Source organism: Bactrocera oleae, chromosome 5 (assembly GCF_042242935.1).
Source record: "Bactrocera oleae isolate idBacOlea1 chromosome 5, idBacOlea1, whole genome shotgun sequence".
In the NCBI taxonomy this organism is placed as follows: Eukaryota; Metazoa; Arthropoda; class Insecta; order Diptera; family Tephritidae; genus Bactrocera; species Bactrocera oleae.
In genome coordinates, this window is record NC_091539.1 from 58,186,461 (window position 1) to 58,211,276 (window position 24,816).

The 24,816-nt window shown below is 33.4% G+C and overlaps 1 protein-coding gene and 1 long non-coding RNA gene across 9 annotated transcripts in view; one reads left to right on the plus strand and one right to left on the minus strand.

Annotated features, from left to right (window-relative positions):
* Positions 1-24,816, plus strand: part of kek5 (kekkon 5) — a 231,193-nt gene that overhangs the window by 145,816 nt on the left and 60,561 nt on the right. For all 8 annotated transcript variants that reach the window (XR_011396343.1, XR_011396344.1, XM_070109465.1 and 5 more), the window contains one exon: positions 3,766-3,868. The gene's annotated coding sequence lies outside the window, so the exon portion shown is untranslated. The remainder of the gene's footprint in view (positions 1-3,765; positions 3,869-24,816) is intronic.
* Positions 20,726-24,816, minus strand: part of LOC118683464 (uncharacterized) — a 120,796-nt gene continuing 116,705 nt past the window's right edge. The window contains exon 3 of the long non-coding RNA XR_004979284.2: positions 20,726-20,949. This is a non-coding gene — a long non-coding RNA (uncharacterized lncRNA). The remainder of the gene's footprint in view (positions 20,950-24,816) is intronic.

The window sequence follows — 24,816 nt, forward strand, 5'->3', positions numbered from 1 at the left end:
TACGCATCCAAAAGTAAGGAGTGTGTGCGAGTGTTTGAGGGCTAAGGTAAATAGACCGTTAGGTCGTTGTGTGGCTACATGAATACTGAAATAAATAGACAGTCGACACAGCGCTCCGACACGAGTATAAATAGACATAAATTTTCGTTAAATAAACATAACAGCGTTGGTAGCTTGCGGTATGCGTGAGTATTTGCACGGCTGGACAGCATCAGCAGGGCTTGGTTGACTTCGACGCTGAGCAAAGCTGAGCTGAGCTCACTTGCGGTGACGATGAAAGTCAGTACCTGTGCCAAATAGACTCATTGAATGCCGGAGCACACATTTATGCATGTATGTATGTGTAAGATCAAGCAAACACCGAAGTGACACGACAGCGCTGACGCACAGGATATTAAAGCAACAGAGACCGGCTTGAATGGCGAACGTGACGGTGTCTAACTAGTGAGGACGTTGGGGTCAGCAATGATATGCTCCTGTGGGACAAGAACACGTTAGTCATGAGACAATAAACCTACAGAAGCCTCAACTGGCAAACCGACAAACGTGTTGCAAGTAGCATGCGCAACCAACATGTGAAACCAAATGCGCTTGCTTGCAACGTAACACAGATGGTAGATAGCAGGAAACTGGTAGAGGCGCACAAATGAGTGATATCCAAGCCGAACGAGGTGACGGCGAGGTATAAACGTTGCTTACCTAGCATTTTGCCAGCTTTATCTGATTCCGCCGGTGGCAAGCATCAGCAGCATTGAGTGTAAATAGCAGGGGAGCGCACAAAGGCACACACTCACTTACTTACTTACTTACTTGCTCGTTTAAACGAGAAGCCCAACTCGAGGCTGTATTCTTTTGTTTGTATTTATGTCACACTGCTGCGGCAAACACGCGCGCCACTGCATCTGCAACCGAATTGGCCATGTTACGAAGCCCTAATGTAGCCAGTGCCCCGGTGCTGTGCGCGTAGGTGGCATTGTTGACCTGCCTCAGTGCAGCAGAAGTTAAAGCATCATGGCGCTAATTGAAATTCCAGGCAGCAGTACAAGCAGGCGTCGCAGACTTTGGGGCTGTTTCTGTCACTTGAAGCGTAAAATATTTAAACAGTTCACAAAGAAAGTCATGCGAAGACATACTCACAAAGCGGAAGGATAATAGCAGCGGCTTAGTAGGAAATTTTGGGGTCGCTTTAAATATATTTTTATAAAATATCAGATCTGGTTATATTTTGATTTTTTTAAATTCCAAATTTTTTTACATCTGGTAAACATAAAAAATGGTTATCAGTGAATTTCATTGGCTCTCACTAAATCTTACGGGCTCTCCTGAGTTTTCTCCTTGCCTTTAAACGGTTGTTACTGACCCTCAAACCTGACTTTCGTTGGCTCTCACTGACTTCTACCGTCTCTCACCATTTCTCAATCTTTCTCACATGCTCTCTTCGGCTTTTACTGACACTTACTTCGCTTGTTGTCACTGCTACTCACGATCTTTCCTCTGCTCTCACTCTTCCTTACCGACTCTCCCAGGCCCGACAAGATCTTACAGATGTTCCCTAAAGTCTCCATAATCGCATATAGCCCAATTTTTGAACTAATACTCATAAACCCTGCCGTATCCCTTTTTTATCTCTTATATAATTTAATTTTTTTTTATTTCTTTATAAATTATTTTTAATAAAAGATCACAACAAATCTTTATCAGCGCAGGGAAGAAGACACTCAACAAAATGCTCACAGCATAGCGGGCGGCAACAAGCACAGCTGGAAGAAGCGCAGCTATCTTCTGTTAATTCAACAGCCTTAAGTGTTGAAACAACCACACACACGCTTACAACAATTGCTGGTGGGAGATAAAATTCCGCTGGCTCTTTACTTTAAAACTACGTGAGATGACCTACTGCGCTAAATAATAAAATGAGAATTAAGTGGAAATTATTTCAAAAAAATCGTTTTGCCTTGACATATAAATTGACCCAGATAAAAATGTTAAATTCCGAGAAAGTCAACAAAAAATTAAAAAAGTTTATTTCCGCTGTGTGAACACTCACAATTCCAATGAAGCCATGTGCGTTCTACTCGAAAAGCCTTGCACCTACATTGACAGTAACAACACGTGCCCCTCTGTCTTCCATCGCCACCTTGTACAGTAACCCAGCACTTATTCAGTATTCCCTGATTTAGTAGCCAGTTCTAGCTGCATCCATTAAAAAAGTTAAGTCTCTGTTGAGCGCGCTCTCGAATCTAGCACAGAGTGATTTGCTGCTTCATTTGTTGTCGAACGGAAATGAAAGGCGAAAGGACATGACTGACAGGTCATGTGGCAGATGGCGTTGGTAATGGCCTCACAGCCGGAAATTTGATGATTTGCCGAATGCGATTTGTGGGTGTGTAGCGAATTGTGCTGTCTCTTTTTTGGCTATTTTCTTGTTACTTTACTTTTCGAGAGAATTCACTTCCCGTATGGAGAAATGGGTTTGTTTTGGTGATAAATATTGTGATGCTGGGTTTGCATATAAGAGAAAGAGAAAGGGGAATATTACTTTGGTATGCGAATAAAATTTGCAAATGAGAGAGTGAGGCTTTATATGGTTTTTTGCGAATACTCAGTGGGAAAACTAAGATGCTTAGGAGGAAATTAGTTTTATTGTTTATGTTACGGAAAATATTCAGAAATTAGTGCAAGCTGATATAATGAATAAAATAATTTAGAGTAATATTTTGTCTTCTTCTTCTTTCTATTAAGAAAAGGTATATAAGGTTATTATGTATATATAGTTAATGGTTATAAAATATATCATATACCTATAATTTATTTGATCTATATTTTTGGCTATTTTATTTTTAAAATTACTTTTAAACATTTTTAAACATAAAAAAAAAAAATATGTGTACCCTAAACAGGGTATAATAAATGTGCTATGCAGCTTGCAACACCCAGAAGGAAACGTCGGAGACCATAAAACGTGTATATATAAATGATCAGTGCGATGAGCTGAATCAACCATGTCCGTCAGTCTATCCGTCTGTTGATATTTAAAATCGCGAACTAACCCCTGAGCTTTTGAGATATTAATCTGAAATTTTATTTTTTATTTTTCAATACGAGCTGGAAATAAATTTTTAAAATAAATAAAAATAATTTTATTTTTATATTATTATGTTTTTTATATATTTATATTTTTTTAGTAAAATATATTTTTTGTTATTTAAGTCAAAGCTTTTTAGGTTCCTAAATATTATATATGCTAAAAAAGTATTTTGAAAACCTTAATTTTTTCAACTCAATATCACATGTCTTGCAACTGAATATTTTTACTCACATTTTTCGATTTTAAGATCAGCATATGTTTTTTTTTCTTTTTATCAACAAACAATTTTACGTTTTTTAAATTTCTATTGAATTTAAAATATTTTTTTTTTTTTCAATATACTAACTGAACATATTTTATTGCTCGTAAATGAAAATCATTACATCGCTATTATTTTGCAGTCAATTTTAAATTTCATTTGAATTTCTCATAAATTCTAAAATAAATCCTATTAAGATACAAATTCCTGAACAACAACTTATACTCTTTAAATATACTTGCAACATACCTATATTGAAATTTATTACGCTTAATAATTTCCACAAAATTACTGATTCATCAATTAAATTTTTGAAATTATTCCGTTTCAATTTTGCGCTTCCATTTATGAATATCTAATTTAATTGCTACATTTATTGCGTTTCACTAATTTGAACACATTATTATTATACTTGCAGATTTACAAAAGTCAAAGCAAGCGAAACAAGGCAACAAAAATACAATAAATACTAAAGCAACAACAAAAGAAACACCAGCAAAATAGCTATACAACAATTACAAGTGAGTAAATATTAAGTGGATCAGTGAAGAGAGCATTTTTAATTGATGTTTGATTACGCAAATAAAAGCCCTCGTTGCGAAGCAGTGTATGTGTGATGTATGTATGTATGTATGTACGCTTCTGTGTGTGTAAGTTTTTACTTGAGTATGCGCGGGCAAGTGCTTAATCTGGCGTAAAAGCGCGCTTACTAACATACATGTAGGGAGAGAAGGCAGACTCAAGTGTTAAAGAGCATACATATGTATATATTGTATTTGTATATGTTTGTTTGTGTGCGCAGTAGTGTGGTAAAGTAGCACTCGTTTTGACCTCAATCAATTGATTAATGGCCCACAGCAGCAACGGGCCATTTGAAGTACACGCTGCTTATATATAAATATGTATGTAAAACAGCTGTTTTTTGCCACGAATACACCAAGCTACCACCACGGAAGCTGCACAGTAAAAGCAACAGCAAAAAAATCTTTACACACACATATATATATATATATATATATATAATATAAATAGGTGTAGATGTCAGTACGCTCTACCCTCAGCAACCACAAGGGATTTCGGTATTATTGCCAGCCGACGCATTAATGTATGTCAATGCAATAATTAATTGACTACAACAACAGAAACAACAACGCCTTGCTGCTAGCAAGCTCCAGCCATCCATAATGCTGATTTCTCTGCGGAATTTTTATTTGCCTATTATATCGATATTTCCGTCATACTCGAGTAATTTTCGCAAATTAAAGCAATTTCATTTCTCGATTTGATTTCCATTAGTTTACGCTGGTTGTTGGTATAGTTGCCTGCTAAGCTGGCTAGTTGGTGGGGTCGTTTTAATTTTTCATTAACTCTCTTCGAACCGAAACAAGCACAAGCAGCTGACAGTTTGACAGTTCGGCTGCAGCTAGGCAATGCCAAACTAAAGCGACTAATACCAACAACAACACACAGCAACATGCGCACCTTTGTGTTGAGAACTTTTGCTGGTCTACATGTTTGGGTTAGCCTATCTTACGGCGGCAATCTTTTAGATCAGACGCACAAACACACTTGCATATGCACACACTCATAAATCATTGGCTAAAAAGTTTTGTTGTTGCATGTTCGGCTGGTTCCTTCAGGCTTGCCGCTGAGCGCTTGGGTTCTACAAAGTTCTACAAAGACCTCCGTACATACTCATTGACTCAAACTACCAACTTTAGGCCTGTCATGTCCGATTAGGCTGTGCAACTGCGTTGTAGACAAGTGGCGCGACTAAAGCCGAATGGCCACAATAACCCTATCAGGCACAAGCCATTGAATTACCAAAAGCTCTTCGACTCCGCTGCAGCTCACCGCACGAATTTAGTTTTCCAACCGCTTGGCAGTCAACAGCACCTTCCTATTTCCTCTGCTCATTTCGCATACAAGTTTGTTTTTCGTATGCTCCCACATCCGCTCCAGCGTAAAGGCAGAGAGAAAAAAATTATCGCTTTTAGGCAGCAGACAGACAGTTCATGCAAGTTTAATTTCTCGCTTAAAGTTTTAATAATTTCCGACGTTAAAATTAATTTTTTGCATATAGTGGCAACATGGCCTTCGGAAGAATTGAATCTGTGTCTATGTGTACAAGAAAGTTTAAAAAACTGATTTTCTTGTGTGGGTTTCACTAATTTAACTTTTTGATGAGATTTTAGTTGCTTACAATGACTTTATTTAATTAAATTAAATATTTAAGTATATTTTTCAATTCGTCAGTTATGCTAAAAATATCTTAATAATCGGTACTGACGGTTCCTAGTAAACCGTCTTGAAAGTAGCTACTTACTGTTTTCCTTCTTCTTCTTTGGCACCGCAACCGTGGTTCGGTCTGGGCCGAGAACACAAAACTTCGTCCGTTGTCTCTATCCTATGCGAGGTAACGCCAGTTGTACAACCCAAGTGCAGTCATGTCCCTATGCACTTGGTTTTTCCATTAGATTCGTGGTCGTCATTGCTTCCGTTGTACACCCAAGGCTGTCGAGTCGAGGGAGATTTTCGCTGGAACGTCATCTTTCATGCGCGTGATATGGCCTAACAGCGCATTAGTTGGATTTTTATTCACTTCACCTCATACAGTTCATGGTTCCATCTTCTTCGACTCTCATCGCTCACGCAGACGGCTACAAAGACCTTGCGCACAACAATGCTCTTGTATGCTCCAAGTGCTTTCTCATATCGTCTCGGCATTGTCCAAGTTTCAGCACCCTATAATATAACGGGATAATAAAAGACTACTTAAATAGTAAAATAAATCATTAATATTTTCAAGTTTTTATTTTTCAAATTTGTGACGTTTATTTATTTTTTAACTTTTCTATGTTTACAACTGTTTAACGTCCTCTGAATGTTATTTCACAGATTAATTTTATTAGGAGGCATCCCTATTTAACAGTTATCTGGTTCTGCTACTTTTGTATGAAAGAACTACTATTGTATATAAGAAGAAATTATTTTATTTTGTTGGAAATTGTTTAATGTGAAAAATATGGCAGCGCTACTCAATATGTTTTTTCCATTTAATACTTTTTTAATTCAAAACATATGGCAACTCTGTCAGAGATATTTGTTTAATTGTTTTTTCAAAAAAAATAATTAGTATACATGGCTTCAGTACAATATTTTAAGTATTTTTTGAGTAAGAATATAAAAAATAATTGGCAACTCTATTGCAAATTTTATTCGCTCAAATAAAATAATTGCGCCTGTAGTTAAAATATTACTATAAGGGTTTTAAAGTTTATCCTAAAAATCGCATAATTCAAGTTGCTATTTATTCACTCAAATTAGGTGGCAACACTATTAAAAATTGTACCAGATCTAATACGAACGATTTTTTAATATTTTCTGCTCGCGTCAAAGTTTGCATTATTTTTATTAAAAATAATATTTCATACTTGCTGGCAACTCTTCAAAAAATAATTTTTCAAACTAATGTTGCTCTACTTTACCAAATACTTAGTAGGATTTTGTGTATTTAAAAAAAGTACGCTTATATGTTTTCTAAACCATTCGGGCAGCTTTTCTTTCATATATGGACGCATATTGCTTTTTCTTCTTATGACCCAATAAATAAATTTTTAATTCTCTGCATTTGAAAATATATCAAATTTCCAAACAATGAAAACTTGAATCTTATTTGCCCAATTATTTACCAATTCTACTTGGCGATTTTCTAAATTTGCAATTATGAACTCGTTAACAAAAGACGCATGATTTCTAAAGAATCATTTATGCATTTGTTCAAATGTACTCGTATGTATGTTTATAGTATACATATATGGATATACAGTTATGTTTAATGATAGTTTTAAGTATTAGAAAACAATCTGAACAACAAAGTAATCTCAAATCTCTAATCTGCATCATTTACTCATTTGTTTCGCAAGCTTTTGCGAAATTTATTTCCATTATGCAATTAATAAGGAATTACAATGCAAAGTTTTAATCGTCCTAGCTTCGTGTGCTTGATGAAGCATACAATATATATAATAGATGTTGTTGCATATTAATTCAAACTCTCCTTTGCCTTTCATCTCAAGCGCCAATTTAAACTGCTACTGGCAACACTTTCTCTCCGCGCCTTCAACTTTAATTGCAAATGTTTAAATTTATGCGTGGTAGATACTTCTCGGTTGTTGCAGCGCTCTTGCAACATGCAACATACCAATAAAGCGCGCAGCAATCGCTGCGTTACTGTTACCTTTTGTTTATTAATTTTCTTCTTGCTTATTATTATTATTTTTTTCTTTTTCTTCTGCTTGTTCTTGTTCATATTTTATGTTCTTTGTATGTAATTTGCAGAATTAAGCTGCTAAATCTTCCGTTAGACTATTGTTTGCTGCAAGTTTCTGCTGTCAAATTAAGCGTTAAAGTTATAAATAAAGTTGACAGAGTAATAAATATCCAAAAAATTTCTAATATAGCTTTGAGTGAGTTATTTTTCAGAAAATATATTTTAAGACTCATGAAAATTAGATAATACATAACTATCTTCCTAACTATGTCTACAAATGTTTTCTTATACAATTTTAAATTCTAAAAAAAAAACTAGCTTCAATGCAATAGAGACTCTGTACCTCTCGCATAGGTTTTCATACACAAAGTTCCGTAAATTTGTTGTTTGAATTTGTTGAATATGTTTATGTACTTTTATTATACTCTACTTAATCTCAATGCCGTGTTGGAGATTGGGCATAAATGCTCTCAAGTTTCGTAAACACCTAAAATATGTTTCTTCAATTATTGAAAACTCTCCAGTAAATCTATCACTTCGGTTCTACTAGACAATTTCTTTTATTTCGATAACCGAGGATGCAGCCGAAGAGAAAATGCTAGCTACATCCTTTAGTCAAGCAGTGTCGAGTACATCACCACAATCTGTTATTTGGTCTATATTTTCATCCCTTTTCTTGCTGCCAACCAATGACTGGAACAGTTTCACTACAAAAAATACTTGAGTTCTTTATCGATATTTTAAATGATAGCCAAGTGTACTGCTACTCGATGGTAGTCTTTTGAGATTTCTGGTTAAGAATCATCCTGTATGTTCCTTAAAAAAGATTACACCGACTAACATTCACTCTGTTCTATATTCTACTCTAAGGAGAGATAAATAAATATGTCTCTCTCGCTTTCTAGTTTTCTCACTTTAATATAAAGTTGGAATGGTAATCTCAAAGAATTACAATAGTATCATCCAAAAGTAACACCAGAATATTTCCAAGTCTTTAAAGATCAATGGGATTCTGGAAAGACCAAACAAAAATTGGCCACATTGGATATAGGGTGTTTTAGAATTATGTTTCTTTTTGCTGATATCGATTAAACAAATTTGACCCCTGATCCACTTAAACTGTTTAAAGATTCGTTCATCCACCGTAATTAATAACAATAACACCGAAAAAGTTAAAGAGACAGTGCTCGAAAACCGTTGTGTTAATATCAGAGAGATAGCAGAAAATCTCAAGATCTCTTATGGATCGACTCAATACATTTGGTTAATGTTTTGGGTATGAAGAGTGTCAATACTACTAGACTCGTATCAAAAGACCTGAATCTAGATTAAAAGATATTTATAGTACTAATTAATTATGTAGTAGAATAAGCCGAAGCCACCGACTCCCTTACTTCGACGCTTACACGCATTTCAGTCATTTCCGCCTGTTCTGATTTTCATTTTTCACGTAACTCAAGCGCAGAAAGGAAACAGCGCAAGCATGTCAGAAGAGAGTTACAGCAAAAATGAAGAGTTCACAAGGAGAAAAGAGCTTTGGAAAGGAGAAGGAGGGCAGCGGTTGATGCGCAGCGCCTGTTGGTGACTGTTGTTTATGAACACGCTTTCTTCTTGCACTTTCAGCTTCGCTCAGGCGTGTAAGCGCGCTCCAGTTTACACGCTTACAATGAACACGCAAGCAGTGCACGCTTGGAGTCAACAACAACAACAACAATAATAATAAGTGCAATTTTCCGCAGCGAGCGTGGCACATCTTTACACCGCGCATTCTTTCTTAGTTGCATATCTATGCCATGCACGCACACACACACACATCTTTATAAAGAAGTGTGTATGTTTGTATAACTGTGGGTGTAGTCAAGCATTTTTGACTTAACAGCGCTAAGAACAACGCATTACTTTTAATGCCATGCAAAATGCTGCAATTTTTCTTGCTTTCACACATATCAGCATACTCATATACACACATACATAGGTGTATAGTAAATAAAGCGTGGCACTCTGCGCCCTCTGCATAACAACTAAACTATGAAAGCAACATGTATATCCAATTTTTATGTAGTCGGCGATCGTCTAGTTGGGTGGGCGTGCAGTCATGCCCCACACTATATCACTTTTTACAGCTCTTCAACTCTTAAGAAATATGCAAACTTCAGCCATCAAGCAACTGCACTTTCAGTGTCTTTCTATGCTAAATTATTATGCTACAACACTTCCTTGTAAATATTGCGCTTTTACGAGCGCGCTTCATGTATGTGTGTTTGTTTGAGTTTTTGCGCTGGCGCAGCTCATTATGAGTGGGGTGCGGCCGGCTTGGTGAGGCGTTGTTTGACTTTGCTTGTTGTTGCTGTTGTTTTTATTATAGTTTTTGTTGTAATTTTGGTTTTACTTTTTGTTGTTTCTTTAGTGTACTCGCATTATTCCTCATCGCCTATTTACCACGCGCCGACTACGCGCGTACTAGGTCAGGCATAAAAGTTTTGGTGCACGTTGCGCCGCTTTTGCTCGCGTGTTCGCTTTTATTGCCTTTTTAAATGCGGGAAATTAGTTTGTTTTTCACTTTGCTTGCAAGCTCTTTTACTTGGCAGTTTACTCGGTCGCCAGCGAATGGCAACAACAATGTAACTGCCGCCGGAGTTAAATGAACTTTTGGGTTTCCGCACGCGAAAGTGAAATGTTTGCTAAAGACATGGAGTTGTTGTTGTTTTTATAGTTATGTAAAAAGTTTTTGTATAACTGAACTTGCATAATGCGTCGTTGTTAGTTGCGCGAATATTCATTAGGCTTTTTTAATGCGAAGGCTCAAAGGAGTCATACTGTACTCTATTAAACTGAGGAGCTGGTGAGCAATTTGAAGTGCTTTGTAGTGCCTTAATGCCTCAAACAAATTTTGTAAGATTAATTAAACTTACTTAGTGTAGTAGAAACTACAGAGAGAAGCAGTTAGTTTAAATAGCTTTGACTTTTACATATATTAATCTAAAGCAAAATCATATATCAGAATATTCTATGCCATATTAAACTTTTTTTGTAGGTATAAGGTCTAGTAAATATAAATCCATTATTTTAGCAATCTGTATCCTGCGTTATTATATATGTGCGATCAGGTTATGCTCTATGGCGTTAGCAAGATAAGATATTGTGCTAAAAATAATTTTTAGATTGTTTTGTGATTGCTTGACTCAGTATTGTTTGAGCACACGTCAAAGCTGGTCACCAGTAAAGAGAAAATACGTAATTTTTTACAGTTTTTCTTCGATTAAGGCGAAAGCCTCCTCCAGGCGGCTGAAAATGTGAATAGTGTTTATGATCCTGATACTTGAACAATCAATTAACCGCAATTTTGATATTGTCAATTCCGACCATTATTGACCCATTCGATTTCTCACAATGTCAGTTAATACTTTACCCATCTGAAAAGATATGTCATAGGGTTGTGTAGAATCTTTAAAAGATACCCAATAATCACCGTCGGAGTGTATAATAGCACTTTATACATATATGTTACAGATCTTAATACAAATCATCATACAAAACATCACATTCAGCTCAATTTAAATACTTACTTATGTATATATACAGTTATGTTCACTAATTTAGTTCCTTATGGCATGATGTACATACATATATTTGGTACTTCAAAAGGTTGCTTTGTATCAAATTAATCCTTTGCTAATTAGTGAACGAATAGCTGCCGCTATAATTGATATAAGTTTATGTGGCTGAGAGATGTATTTGACCAAAATCAATATCAATTCTTCTTCTTAATATTTTCATGTTTTATATTATTATTATTATTTTTATATTAATACTATTTTTTTTTTTAATTCATAGAGCTAGATATATTTAAAATTACAAAGTCTTCACAATATGAAAGAGATATAAAATCAGAATTTTTTTTTTTTGCTTTTACGAGCCACTATCTTGTCTACAAAGTCACACTTGGTAGTTCGTTTAAGAGTTAATCGCAATTTTTGAACTTCAATGTTCTTTAGTAAAATTCGGTAATCGGCTTATTTTCCATAATTCATTTTTCACATAAAAAATAAAACTCAAACTTTTTGCTTTCTAGAAGATACACATTGGACAAAGTATTATCCATAAAAACAACACTCTGAAATTGTGAGGTCAATTTCGTCGAACTCTGGAATAAAAGGACAATATGAACAACAAAACTCCTTACGGTTTTGTCAGATCAGCCGAACTGAAAAAAATACGTATTTTAATTAAAACCATGAATTAGAACTTAAGCGAAGGAAAAAAAAGAAATTTTGATTTTTACCGAAACTTTTTACAAAAAAATATAAATTAAGTATATTTTTAATAGTTGTAACCAAAATCAAAATCCTTCGTCTAAGTCCTCCTGAAATGTATGTAGAAGATTTGTGTAATATATCATCAATATCCTTAAAGTAGTCTTGAAGAAATCATGACTACCGTCTTTGGAAATAGAATACAGAGAATAACGTGCTTAAAGTTTTTAGTAACAATAAAGCTGGCGTGCCAAACTCAACGCTATATATCCGTTACGCGGATCAACTTGAAAACATAGAACCATATTATAGAGATGCTTTAAATATTAATAATACCAGATAAATTTATATTTTTTAATGCTGTCAGACCCATTTAGCACCTTGAAACTTCTTGCAGACGCTACAACAACCTGAAAGCCTTAATACTGCTGAATTTTATCCCAAAAAAGTCCATTTTGGTTTGCGAATTATAATTAAAATTTTTCCGGTGCCTGTTCTGTTGGTTTCAGACATTTTTTCCTAAATTGTCTTCTTGTACATTATACATATTAATTATCATTAATATCACTCATTATCCGATACCAGCTATTTATTTAAGTTTTTTGACAAAAAAATCAAAAACTGACACAAAAGCACAGGAAATAACTTTTTCCTCTTTGACAAAAGAATTTTTGCTTAAAACATTAACATTACGAACAAACTTGTAATTTTATTAGTAATTTTCAGCCGATTTAGTAAAGTATATTTTTGCTTAAATTTATCACTATTGGCAAGCTTTTGTTCCCATTGATAATATTAAGCCGACTTAGTAAAGCGTCAAATAATTTAATTCTGCTCTATTGGTAAAGTTTCTACCAATTAAATTGCCAACGCACATTCTTCTTTGTAAAATGCTTTCTTTTCAAATTTCCAATTTCAATGCCGAAGCTCTCATTGGTATTCTGAAGCTAAAGAAAAGACAAAGCGCCATATCTCTTTCGGCCAGATTTGTGCGAGCACTTAGCACTTTCGAAAAAGTGAAAAGGCAAACTAATTTACTTACGGCTTTCAATCAAATTCCTTCATAAGACCAAAACTCTATTCAAATTTTCTAAACGTAGTGCTTTGCAAATTCGTCTTCAAATGGTTGCTTGTGATGGATTGAGCGATATGCAAGCGCACACACATATACGAGTATATAGTTAATGTATGCACCATACAAGTATATGGAATATAACTTTTCATTACGTGCCATTCAATCATTTAACTACCTGCCTGCCATTTTTAAGACAAATAAGTTTCAATTGCCATTGAAAGCACATTAAAAATTGTGTCAGCACCAATTTGCTTTCAATTACATAATTCATATGGGTAATGCCTGTAGGTGTGATTGTGTGTGTACATATGTGTGAAGACACTTTGATTGCTTTGAGTGACAATTTACGAATTATTCCAAATAATTTCGCACGAAAAATACGAAAACCCATTAGCAGTCAATTTAAAGTATAGAAAATTGCTGTAGGGGAGAGTTGAGATTACGAGTCGTACACAAAAATTTTTTGTTCTTACTTTTGGTAATTTACCAAATAATCTATTACTGATACCATTCATTTCCGATGTTCTTTTAATGTCAATCAATAGCTTTGTTTGTGCATGTGTGTGTGTTAAGCATGCGGTACCCATACTTAGTCAAGTACGTGACTGTAATATTCATTAAATTATTGAGAGCGGCGTATTGACTTTGAACTCTTTCTGCCTACTTTTTTTGGTTGCTTATGGCGGTACGTGCACAAGGGTACAATTTTAGGCATATAATGACTAATACAAAACATAGTAATATAAAATAAAACAGTTCTTTCTAATTCGATATAGTTCAAAATGATGCCTCTTTACATGGAGCTTATTCTAATTTCCAACTAATTTGAAAGTATTTGATTTTGACTACTTGTATTTGGTTCCGTTTCTCTTTTATTGGAGAATTTTTAATGATTAGGAGCCTAATATTCCAACAATACTAATGAGCTTACAGGGCAAAAACGCTTTTTTGAGTATTTTTTTAAAGAGGCATTTTATTCAATCAAGTAAAAGAAAAAACGTGCATTGTGTGTTTTATAATAATTGGCAATCAATTTTTTAAAATTTTTTATTCATCACTTAGTTAATTTTTTTTTTGTGCCTGCTATCTTTATTGGATAGTCGTTTTAGAGTGCTGAGTGTCGTCAAAAGTTTCATAAAATTTATTTAATTTTAGAGGTAACATTAAGTAACGTTGGCTCCGTTGACAGCAGACCACAAGCGGCAGAAGTTCGGTCAAACAGCTGACAGAGCTGTAATGGCCAATTCACATAGAGCTTTTTCTACACATACTTGTACAACAGTCGCCAGTTTTATTAGAGACAAATACTGAAAGCAAAGCGTTCATTGTGGTATACCCTTTTTTTCGCTTCGTTGTTTCAGTATGAACTGTCACACAAAGCAAGGAAAGTTGCATGTGAATGGGCCTTAAGAAACACTGTGAGGTGTACTATTTCCATAATGACAACGATCGTTTTTAAGAATTATTTTTTTTAATAATTTTTTTTTTTTTTTAATTAGAAAATACTGATTTTATATTAAAAATCTTAGGAATTCTATTGCCAATTAAAAGCTACATATAACTTTAACTGGTCCTGAACCAGTTACAAACAATCCCTAAACAGAATAATTAGATATTTACATGATTTCAGAATTATTACTAAACCACTTTTAAGTTTTTATTTGTATGTGTATGAATAAGGTGGAAAATAGCTAGTTCTGTCATAGCTAAAATGCGGTACATTTTCATAAAATTAAAATTTTCGGTATTTTTGTTATTACTATTATTGTTACAGCTTTCTAATTTTTCTTCATATCCCAAAAAAAAAACTGAATTACCAAAGGACCACTAGACAATTGGTTATATGAGAGTTTTTTCTAGGATCAATTGAGCCTATAAAAACGTTGATTTTAGGAATTAAAAAAACTACTTCATCGAATGTTTTGAAATTTTGAGGGTATATTTATACATGTTTCAAATATAATACACAGTGAAATTTTTGGAAAAAAAAATTTTTTTTAGTTAAACGAGTCCTACGAAAAGTTCCTAAAAAAGATTATCCACTGCTGCAATGATTCCGGCCTTCTCCGTGGATGAAACCTAGAAATAAAAAATTTTCGTTAACTTAATTATCTACGTACAAATCTAACCCGATCAGAAAAAAAGCAAAAATTGACAAAATGGCGGCGTTTAAAAAAATTGAATTTTACCCTAAATTATGCTCGTTTTTAGCCTGTCAAGTTAAAAATTGAACTTGCCTGAACCTGATCAGATCAAAAAACCGATAGGTAGAATTATATACAAAAAAAATGTCATGATGATCGGATCATTTGTCTTTGATTTATCACTTCAGTAAATTTGAAAAATGCTATTCTGGAAATACGCGTTTAAAGTTAAACTGATGGAGCTGATTGAACTGGGCGGCTACACTTTAAATAGCTATAACTCAAAAACTATTTGAGATATTGATTTGAAATTTTAGTATGTTATTTTTGAAAGGTATAACCTAAAGAAAAATGAAAAAAAATCAGTTTTTTCTAAATTTCACTTTAGGTGTGCCCTTAACATTTTTATTTCATTCTATCAAAATATTGATTTTTAATTTTTTTAATTAAAGCAATTTTTTTTTAATTCTTTAAAATTTTTTAATTTTACAATAAAAGCTTAGTTTTGGTATATAAAAATTTTTGCTTAGAAAATGACATCAAACTATTAAAAATGACCTAATCACCCAACCAGTATACTCTTTCTCCCTTTACTAGTCGTGCAACTAGTAAAAGGTGTCTTTGTTTTATCTTCAAAGTTTTTTTTCTTAAACTTCATTGCCTAAAATATAGAAATTATTGTGTTATCTCGCTAGCTCACTTTTTATTGCGCTCCCTATTGCCCATTATTCTTCATTTTTTTTTATTGCCTTGCTTGAAAATCGAGGATTTTTTTTCTCTCCGGGATTACTTTCAAATCTTAATCCCTCCAAAAGCACTGAACATTGCTTATAAATTAACGCAGCTAGGAAAAAACTGCACTGCTTTGTAATATTTTCAAATATTCAATGAATGATTTGATCCCTTAAGATATAAACAATAATTATTGCTCAATTTATCGAACACTACTTTCACTCTCGTTGTCTACTAATAATCAAGTTAATTGCTCTCATACTCAATTTCCGCAAAACCTCCAAGGGGGCCTCAATGGGTGAAATATATACATGATTTTTTGGCAAATATTTATGAATCATAAAGAACTTTTCATTTTACTATTGCCATTTCCGGCGGCTACATGCATATATATATAAATTCATATGTTTGTATACATGTGTATGTGTTTATATGCATATACTCAGTTAGCGCAGTTACGTTATTATTTATGCTATGTGCCACATTTTGTTGCTTTGAATGCAACAACTTCCTGCTTTTATGCGATTTACGTGCCAACATTCGAGGCAATCGAATTTCATTTCATTTCTTAGTGCAATATGATTGTTCACAACTTGCAACACAGTTGCCAACATCGCTCCATTACTTCCTCCATCCTGCGCTCCTACACTCTCTGTCGCTCGGTGGTGTGGTATGGTGTACTAAATATTTTGGCATGTAACTCCTGCGTATTGGTCCAGCCACAGTACTCTCTGTGGCATGAAAAGGAGTTGCTGAAATTGATTCTCAAGTGCAATATCAAAGGAACAGGTTATGGATGAAATGAGCCTATAGGAAAAATTCAATAAATTTTCACCTATGTACAATCAAGTGGTTCCTTCTTTTGTTACTTCTTGTAGATACTTGAATGAGTTGAACTTCATCGTAGTGGGTGATTAATCCAAAATAATATAAATCGATAGTGCAGCTGCAATTTCCGCGTTTTATACGTTTCGATGCCAGAGCCTCTTCAATGATAACAGGCGACAGCCACCGCGAGAAAGTAGGGTGGACTTTTGTTCAGTGAAACTTTAAGAGATGCGTAATGAACCTAGACCCCTAGGGTAAAATAATTCAAAGACAAAAATTTAAAAAGCTGCGAAATTTTTAAAATTCGTTAAATCTTACATTTTTTTTTTATAAATGCAGAAGTTTAAGAGGCCATTAATTTTTTTTTTTTGAGTGTTCTTTTTAGTGCGATATCTTACCTCTTTAAGCCTCCCTTGTGTAAAGCAATAATTACGAAAAGAATGTTTGCCTTAAGATCCATTGATTTACCAATTTCCAAATAAGCTTACAAAAAGAATTCAGATGAAATTCAATCCAAAGGATCGGACGGCCAGTGAATGTAACTTATTTTGACATCAGAATTTGTATAGTTCAATTCTCAGACATAATACATATGTCACGATGCGACTCTTGCGAATTCTGGACAACCCTCTCTCTCGCTCTCATTCGGTTTATTCGAGCGTCTAGTTCGTTGATGCCTATAAAAAGAACTCCGAACTGTTTTGAGTCCGGAGGGAAAACTAGTAGGAAACTATCAGAGATTTCTTTAAGAAATTAATGATGCAGTCAGCCAAGGTGTCGATGACATCACAATCAGTTTGAAAGATCTTTTGGGAAAAGTTAGCCTAGTTAGCACTGCTTAACACTCCAGAATATAAAAAGAGAAATCAAAGCTAGCCTTCCGAGTGGTCTAATCACGTATATTCCGTTTTCAGTGCAGTATTCCTATAGGAACGCTCTCCAAAAATTCACGAACCACAGAAAAGAGAACCGCATACAATAGCAAAACACATATCTACATAAACAAGCAGTCGTAAAACCTTTTTTATACCATATATAAATATATATATGTAAGAGCATGTATGTATATATGTATATGTTTATATGTGGGAGTGAGAGTGCTCTTACATTTGCTCAAGTATTTTTCCATTTCCATACCAATTTTTAGACTCGTCAATTTCAAGTAATAAAAGTTTTGCGGCAACCTCTTGTTGCGCACAATAGCAATGCACATACACAATGCCAGCAGCAACAACGACACAGCAACTCAACCATAGCAATCAATGACAGCAAGGAAACAGTTGCAACCAGCTGCAGCTCTCTTGCTGCAAAAGTAAAATTTTGCATTTATTGTGAATTTATTTGTGGCATTTCGCAATCAAATACAAGAAAAAACAACAACAATAATGTGCGCCTGCGATCAGCATCATCATATATGTATGTACATATGTATGTATGTGTGTGTGTATACTCAAATCGACACAGGCGGTTGGCAGAGAACTGCATGCAAATCTGAGTGGCAGAAGGAAAATAATTGCTGGTATTGGTTGTTTTTAATGATTTTGCTAAAGCAACAACAGCCACACATCTACAGATTTTATTATGCTTGTGCGTTTTGCATTGTCTTTTTTGTATGCCTGAGTGCAAATTCTGAAAATTATAAAGCTTACATATAAGTATGTATTTGTGTGTGGGTGTATTTCTTGGGATTCCAAAATTTTAGTTTTAACTCTTCCAAAATCTTCTAATTCACATGAGCTTGCATATAACTGCCTTTTTACTGTTATAAAGGCTATGCGTAGAATTATGCTGGCATTTGGAAATCTGCTTGCAGTCACTTGAATTACGTAATTTCCTTTTGCAATTGAGATTTGGCTTATTCTCCTTCATGTCCGATTACTGGGCGTTCGGCAGGTATGTATGTATGTATGTATGTAAGTGGCAGTCATGTCGAAATTCTAGTTGCAAACAGCACTTCAAACGTTATTGGGTTGTCTGAGCATTGGCCGCATTGGCCATTACTAACTGTGTAGCTTCCTTTACTCCCTTTCCGCTTTTTCTCTAAGCTTTTGAATGGCAGGAATTGAATTTTATTGAGCAACTAAACCACTTCACCGCAGACAGTTGTGGTCGGTAGTGGCCAAGAATCCAGCAAGCGTGCAACACTACCATACTACCTCCCTTTGGTTCACTTCACGTCACTAATCTGTTCCTTACTTCCAATTCCTGTTGTCCTTCTGCGAATTATTTTACTCTGTGGTAAGCTTTTGGATTTGTGGTTAAATAGAGTATTACTTCAAGTATTGTGAGCTGTAATGAAATACTTACTGCAAGTGTGGTAAGCTGCTTGCCAGCATCTATTATTATTTATTGGCAATTTTTTGGCGTAATTCATTTTAAATGCCAGCAAAAGACATATATTTCCATTAAGAGAAAGAAAATGTCAAAATAAAATTTCTTTCTGAAAATTATTAATTCATTTTCAAATGCTTTTGGATGATTTAATTTCATTTATTTATTTATTTGTTTTACACAAAATCAAAACACTTTAATATAATACAAATTGCTGCAGTTAATATTATTCTTTCGTATCTACTCAAATACATATGTAGAATATGTGTTAGATTAATTGTTTGCTCATTCTATAAAATTGTATGTATGTATATTTGTGCACGTGATTTTATTAGTATTCTGTTGAAATTTTAATATTTCACATTCACTTAATTGAAAGTGGATTTGTTGTGTATCAATAACAATCAGTTTAATATACATTTTTGTTATTGAAATATTTTGTATTTAATTTCTTATGTAGCTTAAGCTTTCATTAGTATTAAAAGTTTTAAGAAATGTAATATTTACAAACTGCATATACAAATTTGATTGCCCTTATTCTCATTTATTACGTAAAATACAAGGCTAAATGGATAAATCAACAAGTTTTTTAACTTACAAGCAATTACTTAAAATAAATTACTTGAACGCTATACTGCTCTAATTTTTATAACCTGAATGGGGTCACGAAGTCATGAACGTCGGATAACCTATATTATGGTATATACTTACATATATATATAAGTGATCAGCGTAACGAGCTGAGTCAATTTAGTTCGTCTGTATATAGCGGAAATGTCCTGCTTCGGAAAACCTTTAATATGAATTTGAAGCCAAAAATTATAAGAAATCATTCGGACAACGTAAAATGAAGCTTCAAGGTATTCATAATAACTATTTGTTCCCGTTTTTACTTCATCTGATGTTTTTTTAAAGTGCCACTATTTCACTATGGGAGAGATGAAAAGTCGCTGGATGAAGAAATATCTAAGAGCGGTAAACGCAGGCGATAGTAGCTATCACGATACACTTATCAGAGGCAATATTACCTATGGAGACTGAATTCAATTCCTTTGATGCAAAAACACATTCGTGTGAATACAACTTATATATTCTTTCCATATCCCTCTAATTTTTGTTTGTGTTTAATTTCAATGAATTTCAAATAATATGATCTACTAAACTTATGTAAATATAATTATGGCATTCTTCTTTGACATAATCTCTATCTAGAGTAATGTACTTGTATTTGCTGTAATGGTTCTTCAACATTTCTATACCGAAAACGAGAAGTCTCTAGGTCTTCGCATGAGCCGGTTGTTGCCTTTTTGATCCATTCTTTGTGAAATAAGTTTTTTTCTAGTCATCCATTTTTTGAGTATGGAAAAGAGTAAATAATCGCTGGATGACAAATATATTGCATGCGTTGGTTGTAAGACTTGTTTATCGCATTATCGTTTTTCTGTCCGCATAGTAATATTTGTTATAAGCTTGCAAAAACACCATTTCTCAAATGATTTTATCACGATAACAAATGTCCTATTATGGTAATGGCTCTGGCACTAAACCTGAGAAGTAGTTTCAAATAACTATTACTTGTTGAGACGCGTTACTTTTATATGGAAATTTTATATTCTTGTATTCGATAATATTTCACAATTCTTCTTCTTCATACATATCAAAGAGTTTTTTTTTAATATCCCTTTTTTTACTACTTCACTAGTAATTTTAACAAATTTTAAGCACTTGTTATTATTATGTTATTGTAGCTCCCCCTTGTTCTTTGCGCTCGCTGATACTTACGACCGGTAAATTCACTCTTAACAAGCTTTAAGTTCTGTTAGTGTCTGCCTTTGTCCCTTTGTGTGTTTTCTCTTCACTTCCATTTTATTCGAAAGCACTTGAAACGTCTGATAAGCCGCGAAAATCCGCGACAAATCCGCAGAACAATTGTCCGGTGCTTACAAATGCAATTGACAATAGCCAGCTGAATAAAGAATTAAAAAAAAGCGATTTTAAAGGTGTTAAAGATATTTATGTACATCTGAAAAAAATTTTATATTAAAGGAAGTACGGAATGATTCAACCCATTTTTGACACAAAGACATACTTTTATCGAGAGTTTTATTTATTTATTTTATTATATGAATTTCAATTATATATCTTACACATTGGCCGATATTTCCGGTAAAAAGTCAACTATAGGCAATGGGGTCCATATATTCAGTACCTAGGGGCTTGAACAGTTTTCGTTCCATTTAGACAATTTTTTATTCATTTATATAGGAAATAGGCGTGCTCGCCCATTTTCGCACTATAACATAGAAATATGAAAAGTATGTTATGTACCGAATTTGGTTGAAATCGGTTAAGCAGATCCCAAGATATGGGTTTTCACCTAAAAGTGGGCGGTGCCACGCCCGCTGACTAGTTTAGAACGCAGTTCCTATAAAATCATCTCATATCATCCTTGAGATAAAATTTAATGTCTCTGGCGTGTTTAGTGCTTGGTTTATCGCGCTTTTAGTATTTTTTAACCCATCTTCACACTGAAGGTAGAGGTGCTAAAAAAATTTGCTTCCAGTGAATTTTGCTAAACCTATTAGAAGGCGGGACCACGCCCACTTTTTAAAAAAAATTTTAACTGCAGATGCCTCTCCCTAATGTGATCCTCTGCACCAAATAACGGTCTTGTATCTTATTGCGGAGCTTAGTTATGGCAATTGATTTGTTTTTGATTAATGGCGTTTTGTGGGCGTGGCAGTGGTCCGATTACGCCCATCTGCAATACCAACCGTCTCACGGTACCAAGAAACATGTCTACCAAGTTTCATAAAGATATCTCAATTTTTACTCAAGTTAGAGCTTGCACGGACGGACGGACGGACAGACAGTCACCCGGATTTCAACTCGTCTCTTCATCCTGATCATTTATATATACATATTATATATAACACTATATCTAACTCGATTAATTTTAGATGATACAAACAACCGTTAGGTGAACAAAAATATTATACTCTGTAGCAACAGGTTGCGAGAGTATAAAAATATAAAATAAAAGTGTGGCAACCATATAATTTTATTCAAGATTAGTTGCCTATAATTTAAATCCATTCATAAATGTGTAAGTCCTTTAGTATTTTTGAAAAATCCCTAAAGCAAAAGTGCAAAAATATGCACTGAATATTTACGCATAAATGTATATGATATACAATATATGAATATGGTATACAAATACACATATGCATATGGTATTTATAATCTCCCTACAAATATTGTATTATATTCAATTTTTCTAAGCGCAAAATTATTTCCACTTATTCACCATCACGTTCGCACAAATTTAAAACCATTTACCATTCTATTTTGGTATAAATCAATCAAGTGACGTTTGGTCTACGACGACGTCCACGGGCCCTACTCTATGTGCTAGAGAATTTGTTGCATATGCAATTGTAATTTCAATTCCTTTTTGCTACGTTTTATGTGTGTGTGTTTTTTTTTTTTGGTACGTATACAGGCCAATTCAATTTGCTTGCATGTGTGCGTATATGTCTGCCAGACATCATCAGATCAGCGCCGCTCGGTTGCAAATGACAGCTGAAATGTGGCGAGCACGTGCCTTCAGGCAAAAACGAAAATAAATTTGCAACAAAAAATATTTATATAAATATTATATCATACATAGCGGTATACTCCTTTATAAATATGGATGTATATAAAATATTATATTTATATGCAGATAGATTGTAACGCTGAAAAATATATCAATGGAGAATGTGCGAAATGTGTTGTAGTTGTAGCTAACTGAAGGTTATAATAACACCATTTGTGATTTCAGTTAATCACATTTTCACATATTTACTCTATATGGTACATATGTATTTAAATATATGAATGAGCGACTTTTTTCCTTAGATTTTTTTTGCTTCTTACCTGCCTCATGAACCATCTCTACGTTCATGATCAAAAAAAAAATATATTTTTATATAACCAATACAAAAAGATTGTATTGTCACTTACAAAAATTAATTATTATTATTTATTGTTTTTTTTTTTGGTATTGACATAGATGCACAAAACAAACACAATGATAAAGCCAAGATTTTTTCGCTGATATGGCATCTTATTTACACTTATTATCTGTGCGTTGAAATGTAGTACATCTCATATGTACGAATAGAGTTCTCTATGTATGTTGTCTTTAAATGCATAATATAATTACTTGAATACATATTTAATTAAGAAATTATTTTTAGAACAAACATCCGATAGTATCACCTAAAGATAAGATATACAATTATTTACGGGTGTGCAAAAAACGCAAGTGTAATTTTTGTGCGAAACATTTGAAAATTACTGTTGGAACAAAACTAAATTCTCTTCTTGTGGTAAACTCGAGAAAATTTTTTGTTTCCTTTCTGGTAAGCTCGCGGTTTAAGAGTAATGTTTAAAATATAATATGCTACATTTAAGTCGAAATTATAGTAAAAATATAATTATTAAACTCGAGTTTAAGCTTCTGATTTTTGAAAACTGTGTTAATTGTCTTATTTGGTAAAATCAGTGTTAAAGTGTTATACATAAAATATAGTATACAACATTAAACTCGAGTTTAGAGTTATTAAAATATGTATTAAACTCGAGTTTAATCTTTTAAGTTTTTGCAAATGTATCAATTTTCACTTATCACAAATTTGGTGTTTAAGTGTAGTGTTTAAAATTTAATATTACACATGAAACTCGAGTTTAAGCTTTTGAGTTTATAAAACACAATAACCTTTCTTTAATACTAAACTCAGTATTTCAGAGTAGTGTTTAAAATAAAACAATTAACAATAAACTCGAGTTTACTTTTGAGAAAATATTTATTAAACTGGAGTTTAATATTCACATATTCCTATACGAAATACATATGTATATAATAGCTGTAAAGCAATTACATCAACACATACGCATATATGTACTACTGTTACTTTGGTCTGATCAGAGTTGCGAATTTTTTAAACAAAACATTCCAATTTTAGTATTAAAAATGTAAAACTTAATAATTTAAAATAAGTACGGTCGTTCGAATTTAAAATGATTTGTAGTCCCGACTTTCGGCTTAAAGACAAAAAATTATTAAATTTTAAGTCAAATATATTTTTAAAGCAGTATTTGCAACCCTGGGTTTCGTACATCTTATATATAATTTTTTGTTTGTTTTTTTGTTTGGAATTCTTACATATTAATCTTTTCGCTAAAGCTTTTCTGATTTGAGCCCATACATATATACATACATCTATGTGTCATTTAATTAAGCGTAGGCAATAAAATCCATTATTTACTCTACAAGTATTCAAATACATTTTTATTTTCTCCATTTCTATATATAAGTATTTATATAAACACACACATATTCAGTAAAACCAATTTACACATTTTGCCTACACAAATGACACTTAAAAAACTTACAACTACAAAACTTAATCAATCAAAGTCTGGCAAGAAACAAGCTTGAGCGGAGGTGGTAGAAAATTAATGGTGATTCAAGTTTGATTTCTAAGTGAAAAAAGTCTCGTATAAAGTTTTTGCTTTTTAGTACTTTTTTTTAGAACTAACAATATATGTATGCAAATGTGAAAACTTGAGTACACAATTAATTTTCATTTAAATATTTGGTGTCACCGAAATCCATAATCGAGTTGCTCTGCTCACGTATATTTTGCTCTTATAAAAACAAAACATTGTGGTTTTAAAACAAAATATTGTGGAATTTTTTATTGAACTATTGTTTAGACCAAAATAAAATGTTCGCTTACTTCTTCCTGACAGTCGCACAAATTAGACCTTTTTAGTAGTTTTTATG